This window comes from Sorex araneus, chromosome 2, assembly GCF_027595985.1.
Source record: "Sorex araneus isolate mSorAra2 chromosome 2, mSorAra2.pri, whole genome shotgun sequence".
In the NCBI taxonomy this organism is placed as follows: domain Eukaryota; kingdom Metazoa; phylum Chordata; class Mammalia; order Eulipotyphla; family Soricidae; genus Sorex; species Sorex araneus.
In genome coordinates, this window is record NC_073303.1 from 322,949,638 (window position 1) to 322,967,682 (window position 18,045).

An 18,045-nucleotide genomic window follows, 5' to 3' on the forward strand; every position below is an offset into this window, starting at 1 on the left:
CATAAAAACCTAATATTGACATATTCTCATTTAGATAACTTAGGTATAAATCGCAAATACAAAAAAGTATGAATACAGGGGTTTAGAGATATAATGTAGCAGGTTGGGCTCTTGTCTTGCACCTGCCTAGCAGATTCATACATCTCCCCAGCACTCCTTGTGGGCCCCTGAGCTCACCAACAGTGACCCCTAAGTGCAGAACCAGGAGCAGGTCCTGAGCACACGACCAAGTGTGGACCCAAAATGGAAAGAAAAGGCCAAACCTATATGAATATTAACTACCTATAGATTCTCAAGCCACTCATGGATGTCCTCACTTTAAATATTCTGGAAATATATCATGATTGACTAAACCAGGTTTCCATTCCCTAAACAACTTTCCACACAGGTTTTGAAAGCCCTTTGTTGCCCAAACAACAGATAATTGGGTAAATAAATCATAGCCTATAAATACAATGGAATACTATAGAGCTATAAGAAAAGATGGGCTCCTTCCTTTTCCTATAAGGTGGAAAGAATAAGGGGTATCATGTTGAGTTAAAAAAAAGAAGGAAAAAGACAAACACCAGATGCCAAATGATCTCACTCATATGTGGGCTTCGAAGAAACAAAGCAAGGAAACAGACAGTGTCCAATGAAAACAAACCACTAGATTCTGCTGACAGACTCGGAGCGTATGAAGCTGAAGAGGGGGCTTGGTGAGGGTCTACATGGATGAGACCTAGGGACCATGTCGAAGAGATATTAGCACTTTGGTGTGATAACATTTTACCTATAAAATATAAACATTTACAGTCTTGTAAACTAGTGTTCCCTCAGTTAAAAAAAATCACTTGGTGCAAGAAAGTTGAAATATCTTACTCTAGGAAAGATGAGAGCAAGATTTAAGATGACTGTCACAGATTAAAGCCAATCTGAGTGAAGAAATTGGTACATAAAGCACAAAGTGGAAAGGACATGAGTTTCTAGGAATAAGCAAAAGCAAAGGTCAGGGGATAAATCTATTGTTCAAATTCTTTTAGAAAAGAATGAAGAAAGCAAGTTCTCTTGCTCGCCTTTGCTGGCAGGAAATGTGGAGCCCAGACTATATGGTACATGTTAGTTGACTTTTAACATTCGGGCTGGAGCAGACACAAGGAAACTTTCCCGAAGATTCTTAAGCCAGCATTCCTTCTCCCTCTTCTGGGCTTCTCCCCAAATTCCCATGGAATTTGTAATGTGTGTAATCTTCTCCCTGCTCCCAGATACTTCCCTTCCAGCGTTCGTCTCCATTGTTAAGTGTGCCCGGTAACCGAGGGTGCTTTTCTCAGAACAAAGTGAAGTTGAAGTATGTGCATTAGGCTATGGAATGAGTGCAATCCTTCTGACCTGACATTTCCTCGTGGAAAAAATATGGGTATCCATCCTCTGATACTTCTAGTTTTCCCTATGAGGATCCAGTAAGATAATATGAGTATACTATAGTGTTCCAACAAACTTTCAAGATCAGGTTCTATATAGGCCCAATAGTATAGCACAAAAGCATTTCTTAACTATCCCTCCCCATGAAAGGACGTGTTCACATGTATAAAAGTACTGTTTGCAGAGAACATGTATGTTTTGTTTATTTTCACATGAGAAAGTATCCAAGGGAATCTGAATCCTTTGTGGGAAATTTTTCCTCTCCACATTCTACAGAACCTACTTTCACACTCTGACCCACAGAAATCTCTTGGTAAATGTGGAGATATTTATTATGATTATTCTTTCCTAGATTCACCTTGTCATCGCCTCCCTTTGTACCCATTAATTTTGCAAACAGTGAGAAACCTCTCTGTGTCAGGTATGATATTAGATGGGCTCCCAGGAGGACATTAGTGCTAGAGGCAAATAAAAGGATGAGTTATAACATGAGATGGACTCCTGGTGGTAGAAATACACAGGGGAGGCTTTTAAGGAAGGGCAGAGGGATTCTGCAGCTCAATCTGTTTCTCTTGCTTCAATCACCTTCTCCCAGTGTCTCACTGTCCCCAGAGCCTTTCTGTTCCTTTTTATTTTTTATTATCACCCAAGTACCAGATTGCCTCCAATCATGCTGCTTTATTTTCCTCTGAACATTATAAATATTTTCCTCTAGCTGTTTAGAAGATATCTGAGAGAGGAGTAAGTGAAAACATACCATCCCTCAAATCAAAATTAAAAATAGTCTTCTAAATAAATTGCATCAAGCTCTCCCTATAACTTTGTTTTTAATGTTTTTATATAATCCACCCTACTAGCTCTAGATAATTCTGGTAAACCTGTAGGTTCTGAAGGTAACTCTGTAGATTGTGATAATAATGATGATACTGATAGGTTTTGACAGTGAAAGAAAGGGGGACACATGAAAGAAAGGAAAAGTAAAGTGACCAGATCTCTCTGTTTATTCTTCTGTACTTTCTGTTAAGCAGATAAGCAAAAATCCTGTACCTTCAATTTGTCACAGTGTCTTGCTCCCCCTTCCTCCAGGGAACATGGCCAGTGGTTTCTGCTGTCTGCAGCCAACCCATGCACAGGACTATCTCTTCCTTCCCAGAAGGAAGGTCGATGTTCTGAGAGGCTGGCTCAAAGTTGCCAGCTATTCTCTATTCTAGGAGACTGAGATGTACTCCCAGCACTTGGGGTGCATTGCTCTTCTCTGATAAACATGGTATTAATGTCATTGCTCTTTATTTTAAGGCTCTACAGATATATATATATGTATATATATATAGGAAGTCAGGAAGATATATATCTATATACCTATATATAGATATATATAAGATATATATATCTTATATATTATATTTAGGAGATATATAATATATATAAGATATATAAGATATATATAATATGTAAGATATATATCTTATATATATAGAAGATATATAGATATATAGATATATATCTTCCTGACTTGGTTCAGATACTGTTTGATTTGCTTTTTTCCTTTGCCAATTCTCCTTTCATAACCAAAGTATTGATTGACATGACAAAGGACAGAGACCAAGAGAAAGGGATGTTGTGTGAATGTTCATTCAGTGGGAGGCTCGGAGATAAGGAATGCCAAAGAAATTTATGTCATGGAGGGTCCAGGTTCTCTCAGACTTTGTGACAAAGGTAGAGAGCCGCGAAATCTCCTTTTATTGATCATGGTACCTCTAAAGGGTGCAATACAATGATGTCATCAAAAGAAGTTACAGAAAGAACACTGAGGCAGCAAACATGCATTGTTTCCTTACATCTGCAGGCCAGTAAATTTGGCCTCTGGAAAGTAGATACAAAACCAAAACCAAAACCTTTCTTGGGCTACAAGCACTTGGATTTACATCCCAAAGACAAAGACAACTGGGCCAGCACCTGAAATCTACATCCCAAATGCTAGGCTGGGCCAGAGCCCAGATCTACAATGTCAAAGATCAGGCCTGGCTAGCACTTGAGACCTGCATGTCAAAGACCAGTCAGGCTTCTGTGAGAAAAGGAAAACTGTCCTTATCAATATACTAAAATTATTTTCTGAAGACAGTTTGAAGGGGGAAAATGCTCAGCTTCATCCAAATCAGTCAGGACACATGAGAAATCTTGCCCATTTTCATGGGTCCCTATGTTCCTGCCTGCTGTGTGGTACAGCCTACATGGGCTAACCCTGATAGCTCAGTCCAGCCCCAACAAAGGGAACTGATGCTGGTCACTTTGTAGGACCAAGCCTCTGATCTGCTTGTTAGTCCTGGGTTCTCATCACCTCTCCATGGAACTAAGACAACTTGAGTCTGCGATAAGCAAGAACCTCGCTAAAAGAATGTTTAAACTCTGGAGAGTTCTTTGCTGTTTGTTAGTGAAGTCTTCTCCTTGTCAACTTTATATGATTTCCCATATGGGCCTCTCTGAGTTCATACATAATTCACAGTCCTCTTCCAGCTATTAATCTTGTTTTTAAAGCCAAAGTCAGGATTTGCCATTAAAATAAAAGTTTCTAAACTTGAAAGAAAAATCCATTAACTTGCTTTGGTGTTCATCCAAACTACGGAGTACCACAATTCAAAGTTATTTTGCCTTAGTTTGAAAATAATAAAAAGAATTTATATTTGCCTAAATTAACCAAAGAAAATTCTCTGTAGAAATATCAATCTAGAAATTCACATCTTGGTCATTAGCTTCATTTTGCCAAGATGTGTAGTCCCTTGCCACACCATGACCAGAGGTGAAGGAGAATATCGGCAGAATCACTGATTTCCAGAATTCATCCAGAGAAAGCAAGATAGGTTTTCACTAAGTAGATAAAGGACCAAACATGATAACCTCTCAGTATCTGTATTGGAAACCATAATGCCCAAAAGTAGAGAAAGAGTATGGGGGAAGTTGTCTGCCATGGAGGCAGGGGGAGGGTGGGAAAGGGGAGTGTACTAGGGAGATTGGTGGTGAGGAATGTATACTGGTGGAGGGATGGGTGTTTGATCATTGTATGGTTGTAACTCAAACATGAAAGCTTGTAACTGTATCTCATGGTGATTCGATAAAATAAAATAAAATGAAAATGAAAATAAACTAAAAATTTTAAAAAGATTCTTTCACTGTTGTATATGGGGGAAATGTTCCCAGGGTTTCGGCTGAAAGAAATATCAGAACTGGTACTTTTTTTTATCCACACATCATAACCCTGACTCATTGCAGACACCCAAGATCATGGTTTGGCTGATAACATGGTGGCAGGGAAGTTTTCTGAGTCAGAGGGAACAGGAAGTGCCCGAAGGGTTACTGGACCTCCTTCACTTTCCTTGTGAGGAGAGGAAATGCAGCAGGAAACTGAAGCCATCCACATGGTGTAGTGGCCTCAAAGAGCCACCTTGTGGTGCTAAGGAACAAACTGCTCCCTCTGGGTCCCCTGCAGACCCATCATGCCCTCTGCCATCTCTTTCTGCTTTCCTCAGAAGCCTGCAGACAGGCTTGGGACCTCCCCGGCATCTAGAGTGAGAAACTGATTCTGAAGAAGGGCAAAAGCATTCCATGATTGTCTCCTGGAGATGATATTTTGTCCTCAGGTCTATCAAGGAGGGAGATATTTGTCCCTCTTCCTCTCTGACTCATTTCACTCAGCATGATAGCATGATACTCTCCATATCCATCCATGTATAAATAAATTTCATGACTTCCCCCCCCCCCTAATAGCTTCATGGTATTCCATTGTGTAGATGTACCACAGTTTCTTTATCCATTCATCTGTTCTTGGGCATTTGAGTTGTTTCCAGATTCTGGCTATTGTGAGTAGTGCTGCAGTAAACAAAGGTGTGCAGATGGCATTTCTGCTATGTGTTTTTGGGTCTTCATGGCATATTCCCAGCACTGGTATTGCTGGGTCATATGGAAGCTGAGTTTATCGAATGTACATACTGTTGTTGGAACACTGTATGATTGAAACTCATCATGAACAATTTTGTAGCTGTATCTCATGGTGATTCAATTTAAAAAATTTAAAACTTGGGGGGAAAAAGAGTTCTTTTGTCTGTTTAGCATGTCACCATCACTTAGCTCCTGTTTCTTTGTTGTTCAAAATAGAGAGAGCAATTCTTTTGGAACTGGTTGCAGATTCTGAGAAAGCTCAGCAGGTAAGGTGCGTGCCTTGTACTCAATGGGCCCCCTTTAGGCGGTCGCATAGCATCCCATCCCAAGGAGCACCGGATGTAAGAGCTGTGTATAAGAGCACTGGATGTAAGAGCTGGGTGTAAGCCCTAAGCATAAATACGTGTAATCTAAAACCCCTCCAAACTGGGTTAAGTGAGGGAATGTAAGGAAACTGAGAGTTCTCTTTCCCTTTCTCTTTTCCTTCCTTCTACTTGTAGCCTCCTGAAGTACAAGAGGCTAAAGAGACCCTGAGGAGTGATGAAAGTGACAACCCAGTATGAGTACAGGAAGGTGCCTGGCATAAGTAAGCATTTACTGACTTTCCCTCTCTTGGGCTGAACCAGGGTCACTTATGGCTGTGTCCCATGCCATGCCTGCCGCACTTGAAAAAGAAGTAGATGGAAAGGTAGAATAGGTATGAAACTTTCACATCCAGATGTCAGACCAAGATTCCAAAACAACCTGGGTGGGGAAAGATGTTTGTCCCTTCCACCTTTTCTCCCCGGCAGTTCAGTGGCCGCCACCATTTCAGAGCCTACTGGACAGCCAGGTATGAAACTGCAGTGACACGACACGAGGGGCTTCACAGCGAGTGGAACCGGCCCTTCTTCTCGCTCTGATGAGGCCCCAAGCTGCCGCCCGTGAACGGCTCCTGGCTCCTGAACGGCCATGATCCCAGAGGCACACAGACCAATCTCAGAACCCAGCAGCTTTTGGCAGAAATCTCTCCAGATTTATTACTAAAATATCAGAAATCCAAAATCATCATATGCTCTTCAGAATCAGCAATAGAAAACAAATTATCTAATGATGTCTTTTTGGCAGGTCTGATTGTTAAGGACAATTCCAAATAATAATGGTGGGTCTTTTGTCGAAATATTGAATGTGATCAAAGTGGAGAAAGAGTAAAGTGGAAGTCATCTGCCAAACAGGCAGGGAGAGGGGTGGGATGGGGAATATACTGGGGTTCTTGGTGGTGGAAAATGTGCACTGATGAAGGGATGGGTGTTTGATCATTGTATGACCAAGACTTAGACTGGAAAGCTTTGTAACTGTTCTCACGGTGATTCAATTAAAAAAAAAAAGATTCTAAAACAAGTCTGGAAATGTGAACCTGGAAATATGTGCAATTAGCACCATGTATTGAGAGAGGACTTCCTGAGACTGGTTCTGCATGCTGGGTGCTGATATCCTTGGAGAAAAGACCCCTGGGGGGGCTCGGCACTGCCATCAGCCCTCCTGGATCAATCCTCTCCTGTGGGCAATGAAGCCAAAGACACAGCAGAGGAAAGGAGCAGGGGCGTCTAATCAATGGGAAGAAGAATGATCGAAATGGATGGAGACAGTCAAGCCCTCCAACATCCAGTCAGTGTCCGCCAAGGCACATCCCCTTAGATTTCAGAGCCCTAGCACTAAAGAGTCTGTGCTAAGTCATCTGAAAAAGGGAAGAACAATCAGGGCAATGAGTGTCTACTGTCATGAACATTCCAGGTTTTGAGGGAAGATTTCCAACATAGATTTCAGTCCCAACCAAATCACATATTTTAAAAAAAATCAAGTAGGCTTTAACTTAAAACAAAATTTCTTGTCCCATTTTCTAATAATGTACTGGAAGATGAGCATGGTGGAAGCCAAGGAAAGCACGTCGAGGTATGAGTCCCAGAGTCAGGCTTGAGGAAGGGGGTCACACACATCTCTGGGCCTAGGGGATAGTGGGTCTAGGGGATAGTAGATTTGGAAAGAGGGTACCTAGGGCATTCGCACAACTTAGAGAAACAAGACCCAGAGGTTCCACTTTGGAAAGTCTGTAGCACTGTAGCACTGTCGCTCTGTTGTTCCTCGATTTGCTTGAGTGGGCACCAGTAACGTCTCCATTGTGAGACTTGTTACTATTTTTGCCATATCGAATGTGCCACAGGTAACTTGCCAGACTCTGCTGTGCAGGCGGGATAATATCAGTAGCTTGTCAGACTCTTCAAGAGGGATGGGGAAATCGAACTCGGGTCGCTGCATGCAAGGCAAATGCCCTACCCTCTCTGCTATCACTCCAGTCCTTGGAAAGTCTAGAAAGGACAAATTATTATTGTAGAGAAATGTGGACTTAAAAAGAGGAAATGACTAATTCCGGATATTATTAATCTGAGGGAAAAGTTGCCTAATAATGAATATGTAATCCAAGTGCTCCATTTTCTCAGCATCTATTTACTTAGAAGGGACTTGAGCTTGCTCCTGCGTCTATGCTCAGAAATCACTTTTGACAGTGCTCAGGGGACCATACGTGGTGCTGGGCAGGTGCAAGACAAGTACTTTAACTTTTAGTAGGGACTTTAAATGAAAAAGAATTTCATTTAAATTCTTTTAAAAAGAATTTAAAAAGAAACTGACTGATGTCCTACAGATGAGGTGAGATTAAAAATAATGTTAAATCAATAAACACCCACGGATAGCTAAAACAATTCTTGGGAAAAAGATGATGGGAGGCATCACCCTCCCCAACCTTAAACTCTACTACAAAGCGGTAACAATTAAAACAGCATGGTACTGGAACAAAGGCAGAGCTGCAGACCAATGGAACAGGATGGAATGCACTTATGTCCACACACAACCTCAAATGTATGATCATCTAATCTTTGATAAAGGAGCAAGAGATGTGAAGTGGAGCAAGGAAAGCCTCTTTAACAAATGGTGCTGGCACAACTGGACAACCACATGCAAAAAAATGGGCTTAGAACTCGACCTGACACCATGCACAAAAGTCAGATCAAAATGGATTAAAGACCTCAACATCAGACCACAAACCATAAGGTACATTGAAGACAAGGTCGGCAAAACCCTCTACGATATTGAAGATAAAGGTATCTTCAAAGATGACACGGAACTAAACAATCTAGTAAAAACAGAGATCAACAAATGGGACCACATTAAACTAAAAAGCTTCTGCACCGCAAAAGATACAGTGACCAGAATACAAAGACTATCTACAGAATGGGAAAGGATATTTACACAATACCCATCAGATAAGGGGTTAATATCAATGGTATATAAAGCACTGGTTGAACTCTACAAGAAGAAAACATCCAACCCCATCAAAAAATGGGGCGAAGAAATGAACAGAAACTTTACCAAGGAAGAGATACAAATGGCCAAAAGGCACATGAAAAAATGCTCTACATCACTAATCATCAGAGAGATGCAGATCAAAACAACCATGAGATACCACCTCACACCACAGAGACTAGCACACATCCAAAAGAACAAAAGCAACCGCTGTTGGAGAGGATGTGGGAAGAAAGGGACCTTCTACACTGCTGGTGGGAATGCCGGCTAGTTCAGCCCTTTTAGAAAACAGTATGGACGATTCTCAAAAAACTAGAGGTTGAGCTCCCATTTGACCCAGCAATACCACTGCTGGGAATATATCCCAGAAAAGCCAAAAAGTATAGTCAAAGTGACATATGCACTTATATGTTCACCGCAGCACTGTTTACAATAGCCAGAATCTGGAAAAAACCCGAGTGCCCTAGAACAGATGACTGGTTGAAGAAACTCTGGTACATCTATACAATGGAATACTATGCAGCTGTTAGAAAAAATGAGGTCATGACGTTTGCATATAAGTGGATCAACATGGAAAGTATCATGCTAAGTGAAATGAGTCAGAAAGAGAGAGACAGACATAGAAAGATTGCACTCATCTGTGGAATATAGAATAATAGACTATAAGACTAACGCCCAAGAATAGTAGAAATAAGTACCAGGAGGTTGTCTCCATGGCTTGGAGGCTGGTCTCTCATTCTGGGTAACTCAGGGAAGGGACCACCAAGTAAAATGTGGTTGGAGGTCATGTGGGGGAAGGGTGATGTGGGCCGAATACAGACTAGAGACTGAACACAATGGCCACTCAACACCTTTATTGCAAACCACAACACCTAATCAGAGAGAGAGAACAAAAGGGAATACCCTGCCACAGTGGCAGGGTGGGGTGAGGGGAGACAGGACTGGGGAGGGGGGGAGGGATGTTGGGTTTACTGGTGGTGGAGAATGGGCACTGGTGAAGGGATGGGTTATCGAACTTTGTATGGGGGTAACATGAGCACAAAGATGTATGGATCTGTAACTGTACCCTCACGATGACTCTCTAATTAAAAATAAACTAATAAAAAAATAATGTTAAATCATTGAAAAGATAAGATAAGGTTATGGGAGGAGGAAAATAGATAAATAAGATCAGGACTATCTTTGGATTTCTAGAGAAAATCATCTGTGTTGATGATAGTACATGTTTTAAGCAAAAACATGAAAAACATAAAATAATAAAAGCATAAGTCACCAATTATTAAAACTATGCTGAGAGTGGGTGCAAAGAGTTAAGAGAAATAAAATCTTATCTTTCACCAAAGGTATTCTTTCTCTTCCTCACCGTCTGAGGTCCTTTCAAATTATGTGAAGCCTCCCAGTTATGATTCTACCTTACTGAAACTCTAGAAAATAGGAAACACTCCCTGTGGCTGAACACTCAATTTCCTAGGGGATGCTTTTCATGCAAAGGGCTTTGTGATGGGGAAGAAAGATCAGAATGGACGGAGGCAGTCTGTCGCACTGTATCACTGTCATCGCTTTGTTCATCAATTTGCTTGAGCGGGCACCAGTAACATCTCCATTGTGAGACCTGTTGTTACTGTTTTTGGCATATCAAATACACCACAGGTAGCTTGCCAGGCTCTGCTGTGCAAGCAGGGATACTCTCAGTAGCTTGCTGGGCTCTCCAAGAGGGACAGAGGAATTGAACCCGGGTCAGCCACATGCAAGGCAAACACCCCAGCCTCTGTGCTGTTGCTCCAGTCCAGAGGCAGTCTAACCTATAAATATCTGAAATATCTTCCATGGGAACATTTTATACAAAGTGCTCATAAACCTATAATTGTATCCTCCCCTGTCACAGCAGACCCTATGAAACAAGGTTTCCAAGGAATCCAGGCCCTGCACCCTTTCCGGGAAACCAAGCCCCTATCAACAGGGGACATTCATGTCAACTTCATTTCTCAGATCAGGCATAAGGTGGTCAGACTTATGCCACTCTTCCTCAAATGTCATGCTCTAGAAGCACAGGTTCCCAGAGTGAATAAAGGGATAAGTGTTTTAGTGTAAATCAGAGTCCCAGCTTTAAGTGGTTTCTGATCCAGACGCATCAGCACAGTGCAGCAGAATTAGATCAATGGCATAAAGTGCACACTAGCAGATGGTCTGGGGGCTCAGGAGAAAGGGGCTGTGTGAGAAGTAGATACTGGGCACCCAGGGAAGAAGTGGCAGAAAAATTTAGACCCTGAAAGATGAGAATTATTTAGGCACAGGTCTCGTGGCCCTGAGCCTGGCACTTCTAAGGACGGGTTGCCACTGAAGGCCGCCACTTTGCAGAAGTGGCACAGGGAGGCCTTTTTGGGTCACAGACTTTACAGCTGGCTTCATGGATCTGTGGAAGTAGAGAAGGCCTAACACCAATCTTAATTTCCCACTGTAGGATTTGCAGGTGCCATGAGTATATGAAACCCAAGAAATGGACTTTTTATATATGTGAAAATGCAGGAAAAATAAGTTAACTCCAGCCTGCAGGAAAGAGGGGATGAGGTCAATGTTTTATGAGTGACTAAGACTCCAGCATTGAGGGACCCTGAAGCACACCTGGTCCCAGTCCTTTTGCTCACAAAAGTTGGAAAATGAATCCCAGGGGCCCAGAGCTGCCCATAGTCACAGTTGCCAAGAGGACACCGCACCGTATCCTGGTCCAAAACTGTTGGTTTTTTTAATGCCGAGACTGCGACACGAACAACTGTTCTCACTGCTGGGATGAGCCAGAGGAGAAATAGCACATCTAGATCCCAGTAAACCCTCTGATTGTGAGGTGGTATTATCAGTTGATTAACAGTCAAACAGCATAGCCATTCAACTCAGATATGAAACCAAAAAAAAAAATGCCGGGCAGAAAAATCAATTTCTTCAAACCAGTGTTGTGTTTTGGTTCAAAACAGTTGCTGTGATCTCTGAGAGCAGCCTCATTACTCTGGTAGTTATACTGATTGCACTGAGCCCCGGTTTTACTCAACGGAGCCACTGTTTGATGGAGCTGATTGCTTCTGCTTTGTTGCTTTGACACCAACAATCCTGGGCTTCACCTTCGGGTGGCTGGTGTAAGAAACCTTTGGGGCTGGTGGAGTAATGACTAATAATGCACCAGTAGGATACCAAAGCAACTAAAAATGGTAAAATTGGAGAAAACCCATCTCAGTCACAGCCCCATTACCGCCTTGTCAGCACCACCATTACCAGTGGTTCTTGCGATTTTAGAATTTGTTTTGAAGTCTGCTGCTCCAGTTTTATATGTTGTGGAGAAAACATTTGATTGATTGAGGTTCCGTACTATACAAAATTACTCATGATGGTTTCCTGTGTGCATAATTTTAACACCACATCCATCACCTCCATCCCCCAAGAACCCCACTGCCCCAACACTTCAAGGCTAGAGAAAATATTTCTTTAAGTATGTATTCATCTATCTCTTTAGCAAATGACACATAGGGATAGAGAGGTTGATGGCGAGAAAGTAAGGGTATCAAAAAATATGTTGCCATCAAAATATGAAGTAACTACATTAAAACAAGAGGGAGTTGCATTAAAACAATGCAAAGCAAGAAACTATTTTCAAATGGCAAAAACTTAATTTCAAAATCACGTAAGTTTTTGGTAAATTTTGGAGTCCCAAGTGAGGATTAAGGTGAACATTTTTGAGACTGTGAGCCAGCTAGTGTCAAATTCTTACTTCCTGGAGTCTGTGACTATCAGAATATAAGGCTGAAAATATGGATACCAATCACATCCATTGCTGGAGACAGCGCAAATTTCAGTACTGAAATTTCCAGGTTTCAGGGGACCTCTCACATTGAGAAAAATAGTGTGACTGGGGACCCTATTTGCTCCAACCTGATTGGCCAGGTTGGTTGTCAAACCATCCTTCCTGCTTTGGCAACAATTCATGTTCCCACCAGCCATGCTCTAGGGGGTGTCTGTTTTTTTTTTTTTTTTTGCTTTTTGGGTCACACCCAGCGATGCTCAGGGGTTACTCCTGGCTTTGCACTCAGGAATTACTCCTGGCGGTGCTTGGGGGACCATATGGGATGCCGGGGATCGAACCCGGGTCGGCCCTGTGCAAGGCAAACGCCCTACCCGCTGTGCTATCACTCCGGCCCGGGGGTGTCTGTTTTACATCATCTCCTCTGGTGGCTGGCCGTCACTTCAGCAGGTGTGAGCTGATTGCACACCGTGGCTTTGATGGGTTGTTTTGTGTCCATCTCAGATTGTTGAGGACCTGCTATTATGTATCTGGCTCATCTCTCGGGGTTCTCATTATGATCACAAGATGCCCTTCAGCAACACCAGCTGGGAATCTTACAACAGTAGAGGCTGACAATGCAGCACATCTGGCGAACCAGCAAGGTTTGAGTGGAGAGAAAGGGACTGGGGTTCTGTTTTTATTGGTGCTCAGAATGTCCCAGATTCATTGTTTACTTGTGAATTTAAAATACAAAGTGGAAGTTGACATTATGGAAAGAGAGACAAGACTAAAGAGAAAGAGGAGAACACACTTTGCAAAATTGGGTCCAGCAGCCTGGCTCTGTCTGGCCCTGGGAGCTCATGCTTTTTTGAAGCAGACGCCTAGACAACAAGCTTAAATCATGCACTTGGATTCCAAGAGGAGAAGCCAACTGTCAAGTTTACATTCTATTTGTGTTTCCCCCTAATTGCTGATGTTGAGTATCTTTTCATCTACTTGTTGGCAACCTGTATAGCTTGTTTGGGAAAAAAAAATGTCTACTCAGGTTCTTTGGCCAGATTTTCATCAGACTTTTTTTTCTTATTGAGTTGTATGAGTTTTTTTTTTATACATTTTGGATATTAACCCCTTATCCAAGACACAGTTCGCAAACTCCCCGTTTGGAAGAGTGAATTTTTGGTTGTGCTGATTGCGAGCTGATTGGAATTTGAAGACAGAGTTGGAATAACTTACTCATGGATAGGACATGGGGGGAAAAGGACTTGAGTATAAGTCCCTGGAGTGGGCAGGGGACAGGCAGGCAGCAGCAGGACAAGCCTGTCACACTCGGAAAATTGTGTGGTGGTGGCAACTCCTGATATCTCTTTCAGACACAGCAAGTTTGGAACATCAGAATGAGGGATGACCACTAGACACCAGCAAGTCTTGGCCATGCAGGTAAGGCAGAGATGGCACACAGGCCTCCAGGTGGTCCTGGGGGACTCTCGGGCTGCACTCAGCGGTGCTTAGGGGATTGTGCTGTGCAGGGAATTGCATCTGGGTGGCTACACATGGCCTGTACCCAAACCCCTGTACTATTCCCGGGCCCAATATTTAAAATACAGTTATACAGCAGATTCACTCATGGGTGAGGCTCGTCTAAGCCTGTGGAGAGCAGCCATGAGCATGGTGGTGATTGAGTTTTGGTCTGGGGGTTTTGGGCTGCCAAAGTTCTGTTGGGGGGGAGGGGAGGGGAATTCACCCACCTCCCTCTGAGTTGCCCCGGAGGAGACAGCCTGGCGCAGGGTCCGGAGGCATCTCTGTGGCATGTCATTCTATGTTGCTCTCTACCGCTGGACTTTTGTCCTTAACAAAAACTTTTCAGCTCCTCTGGCTGCTAAAGTAGGAAACCTTCCTCGAAGCCAGGAACCAGTTCTAGAAAGCCAAGGGCGAGGCTGGGAATTCCCAGGGGAAAGAGAACAAGCCAATGAGGTCAGAGAGGACACAGCGGGCTGCACCCTGGCCCTCCTCACACCGGACTCTGGTCCATAAAGAGAGCTATTACATTAAAAAAATGTGCTGGCCGAGGGGATGGAGTGGGGGTGGGTGAGAGGAAGGACACCGCAGGGCAGGGGTGGAGGGATGCTGACAGTCTGGAAGTGCATGTGGAGTTGGGACAGTGTAAGTCTGAAAGTATTTAAACAATGTTTTTGTTGTTGCTGTTTTTTAAATTTTATTGAATCACTGTGAGAAAGTTACAAGCTTTCTGGACCAAACATGATGACCTTTCAGTGTCTGTGCTGCAAGCCATAATGCCCAAAAGTATTTAAATAATGTTGTCTTACGGTGCCTTCGTTAAACTGTGGCGGAGACGGGAGGGGAGAGCGAGGCAGAGGTCTTGAAGCGCAAGAAGGTAGGGTTGGGCTCTGGGGCTGCAGAACCACCTCGTGTGAAGGGGATGCCCACCCACACCAGGTCCTCTGCAGCGGGCAAACACTGACAGACAAGGAACACGTGCCAGATGAGAGCCCTTGGTTGCAGGCCCTGAAGTTGGTGACCTCCACCGGTGGCTGAGGTGAGGTGGAGAGGGGAGAGATGGTCACTTTCTCCTAGTCAGCCACTGCAAACTGGGGACCAGCTGGGAGGACCAGCACTGATAAAGTCTGTAATAAGCCCCTGCATAGCCCAGGGCCAGAGTCTTGCCAGCCCGGCAGGTGGCATCAAGCCACACCTGACGGTCTCTTGCTTTTCCCCGCCACCTGATTTCTCAGGGAGCCACAGATTCAGATTGAAGTGAGAAATTTTCTCTTTGCTGGAAAGTCAGTCCTGGGCCTTACACAGAATCTTTGTCCTTTCCACAGAAGGAAACTTCAGGAGTAGACAAGCAGTGAAGGAAAAACAGATTTTTATTTTTCTCTTTGGGTCACACCCAGTGATGCTCAGAGGCCCCTCCTGTATCTGTACTCAGGAATCACTTCTGACAGAAAAGCAGAAGTGACTGGGGGACCATATGGAATGGCAGGGATTGAGCCCAGGTCACCCATGTGAAAGGCAAACGCACTACCCATTGTACTATCACTCCAGTCCAATAAAAAGATTATATTTGAAGGCTTTTAGGAAGGGGAAGGAGGAAAGCAAAGGGAAAGAGTAACGCGCTCAAGAGAGAATGTAGGCTTCTCCAAAGGCACAGAGAGCCCCACTACACATCACAAGGGGCGAGATGCAGGTGACACATGTGGGCACAAGAAGTGGTACATGGGCTCCAGCAGTGTATGCATGCTTCCTTTGTTCAAATTGTCTTTTATAGGGTTTTTTCTCTTGCTGCTGGATGTGGGGCTTCCACCTAGGTAAGAGTCCATTGTTAAGAGTAGTTGCCAGGAGTAGAGTTGGAATGGTCCAGGGTCTCCTTTGGAATTCTTTTCTTGGCCTTTGTTCCTGCCAGATCTTCTCTCAGAGGGAGGTCCCGCCTGCTCTGGGTCTGTCTACGCGCGGGTGCAGCCCTATCAGGCCTGAGCTCACAAGCTGGGTGGGCTCTCTGCAGCCTTGCGCTATTGGTTTTATTACTTCCCAGGGATTCCACTGCCATGGGGGCCCTTCCCCGTGTACCTGCCTACACCAGCCCCACTTGGAGGCCCTGTACTTCCGGGGCTTACAAGACATTTGGGGTATGAGGCTTGGGGCAGAAGAACCAATTTTTGTTGTTGTTGCTGTTATTTTAAATCATTTTCATCTTTAGTGCACTTAGCCAGAGCCCCACCACCTTGATTTGGTGACATTGCCCAAGACAGAGGACTCCCAGATCTGGCACAAGGAGACAAGTACCCCGCCCCGGGGGTGGTGCCGAGCGTCTTCAAGTACCTGCCCGAGCAGAGCCAGTGATGGCAGGCGAGGGGGCACACTCTGTCTCGGAGCCGCCGCCTCCTCCCCTCCGCACACCCCAGGGTGCTGCGCGCAAGGGAGGGCGAGGCACTGCAAGGTCCAGTCCAGGTCCTGTCCGCTACATCACTGCCGCCTCGGCTGGGGGCGGGGAGGAATCGCAGTCCGGCATCTGAGTGCACGTGTGACTCGGCGCCGTGTCATTTTTACCTGCTGGCAGGTGTGAGTGTTCTCACCTAGGCTCGTATCTCGCTGTAGCAACGCGGTCATTCCTACTCCACTGCCCCACGCGCCCTCAGCAGCCACTTCGCTTCTGCCAGCAAGGTAGAAACTTACTCAGCTGCGCCACCTGGCGGCATAAAAAGATTCTGCTGCTGTAACCCTGAAGAAGCTGCGGCTCTCAATCAAGCCTACATCTGCGATCCCAAATAAGCCAGGGATTTAGGCGGCCTTGCGGTAGACACATCTCACATATGCAAAGCCCCTGATCCCATCCTTTGCCCCAAGAATGAAACACACAGGGCCGGAGAGACAGCTCAATGGGGTAAGCACATTCGCATGTAGGTTCTTGATCCCCAGAACTTCACGGTTCCCCAAGCATCATTGGAAGAAAACGCTTGAGTATAGAACTGTGAGGGGCACCTGAGCCCTGCGAGGTATCTCCACTTGGCCAAAACCGAAATCCGAACCCCAAGGAAGCTAAACAATTATAAACAAAACAACAGCAGTGGCCCAAGACATTAAGGATGTTCCGTTAGGGAAGCTGGCCCCTCCCAGCAGGACTTCCTTCCCCCAGTGTAATGCTAGGGACCCACTTTGTTTCTTTAAGTTTCTTCGTGATTTTTGTTATTGTTGTTCTTTGCAGTCTTTAAATTTTTTTTTTTTTTTTTTTTTTTTTTTTTTAGGAAGAAGAGAGCAATCAAGCAAAAGAGAGATAAGTAGAGGCAGGCTGTGACGGGTGCCAGGAGGGAAACTGAGGACACTGGTGGCTGGAAATGTGCACCGGTGAAGGGAAGGCTGTCGAAACATTGTATGACTGAAACTCAATAATGGGCAACTTTGTAATTGTATATCTCATGGTGATTCAAAAATAAAAACAGCTTTTAATTAAAATTAAAAATAAATCGATACATTGTAATTTATAAGCTTGCTCATAAGTTGTCTCAGGCATACAATCTTCCAGTCAAATGTGAGTTTTGGGGTCTGAGGCACAGGGAATGCAGGTTTTCTTTCTCAGAAATCAGCAGACTGGCTCCCCCTGCACATCGCTCTCCCAGCCCCGCCCCCTGCTTCCCACGTGCTCTTCTGAGTCTGCATGCAGGGGTGCTGGAGCACTGCCCTGTGGGGGCTGGAGGCTGGGGGGTAGAGGGGGGCCCACCAATGTGGCCAGTTTCCTTCCCACACCCTAATCTGCCCCCTTAGCGGGCCCATAACAAATTTAGTTTGTGTGCTCCAACAAAACTTAAAGGGATGGCAAATGGAATCAGCAGAAAATGAATCAATAAAAGCCAATTTGTGATGACTGCTCCATAATTTTAACCTATTTAAAAATGCAAATTATTTCATTCAATATCATGCCTACTCTCAATTACAACTACATTTTCTATTATGCATTAATAATACATTGCATAAAATTTTAATTTGCACTTGGGTCTCATTGTGGTAACAATCATTTTCTCTGTCATTAACATTTAAAAAAAAATTCTGCGCTACTTTGGAGATTATATGGAAGAAGTAAAGCCCACAAA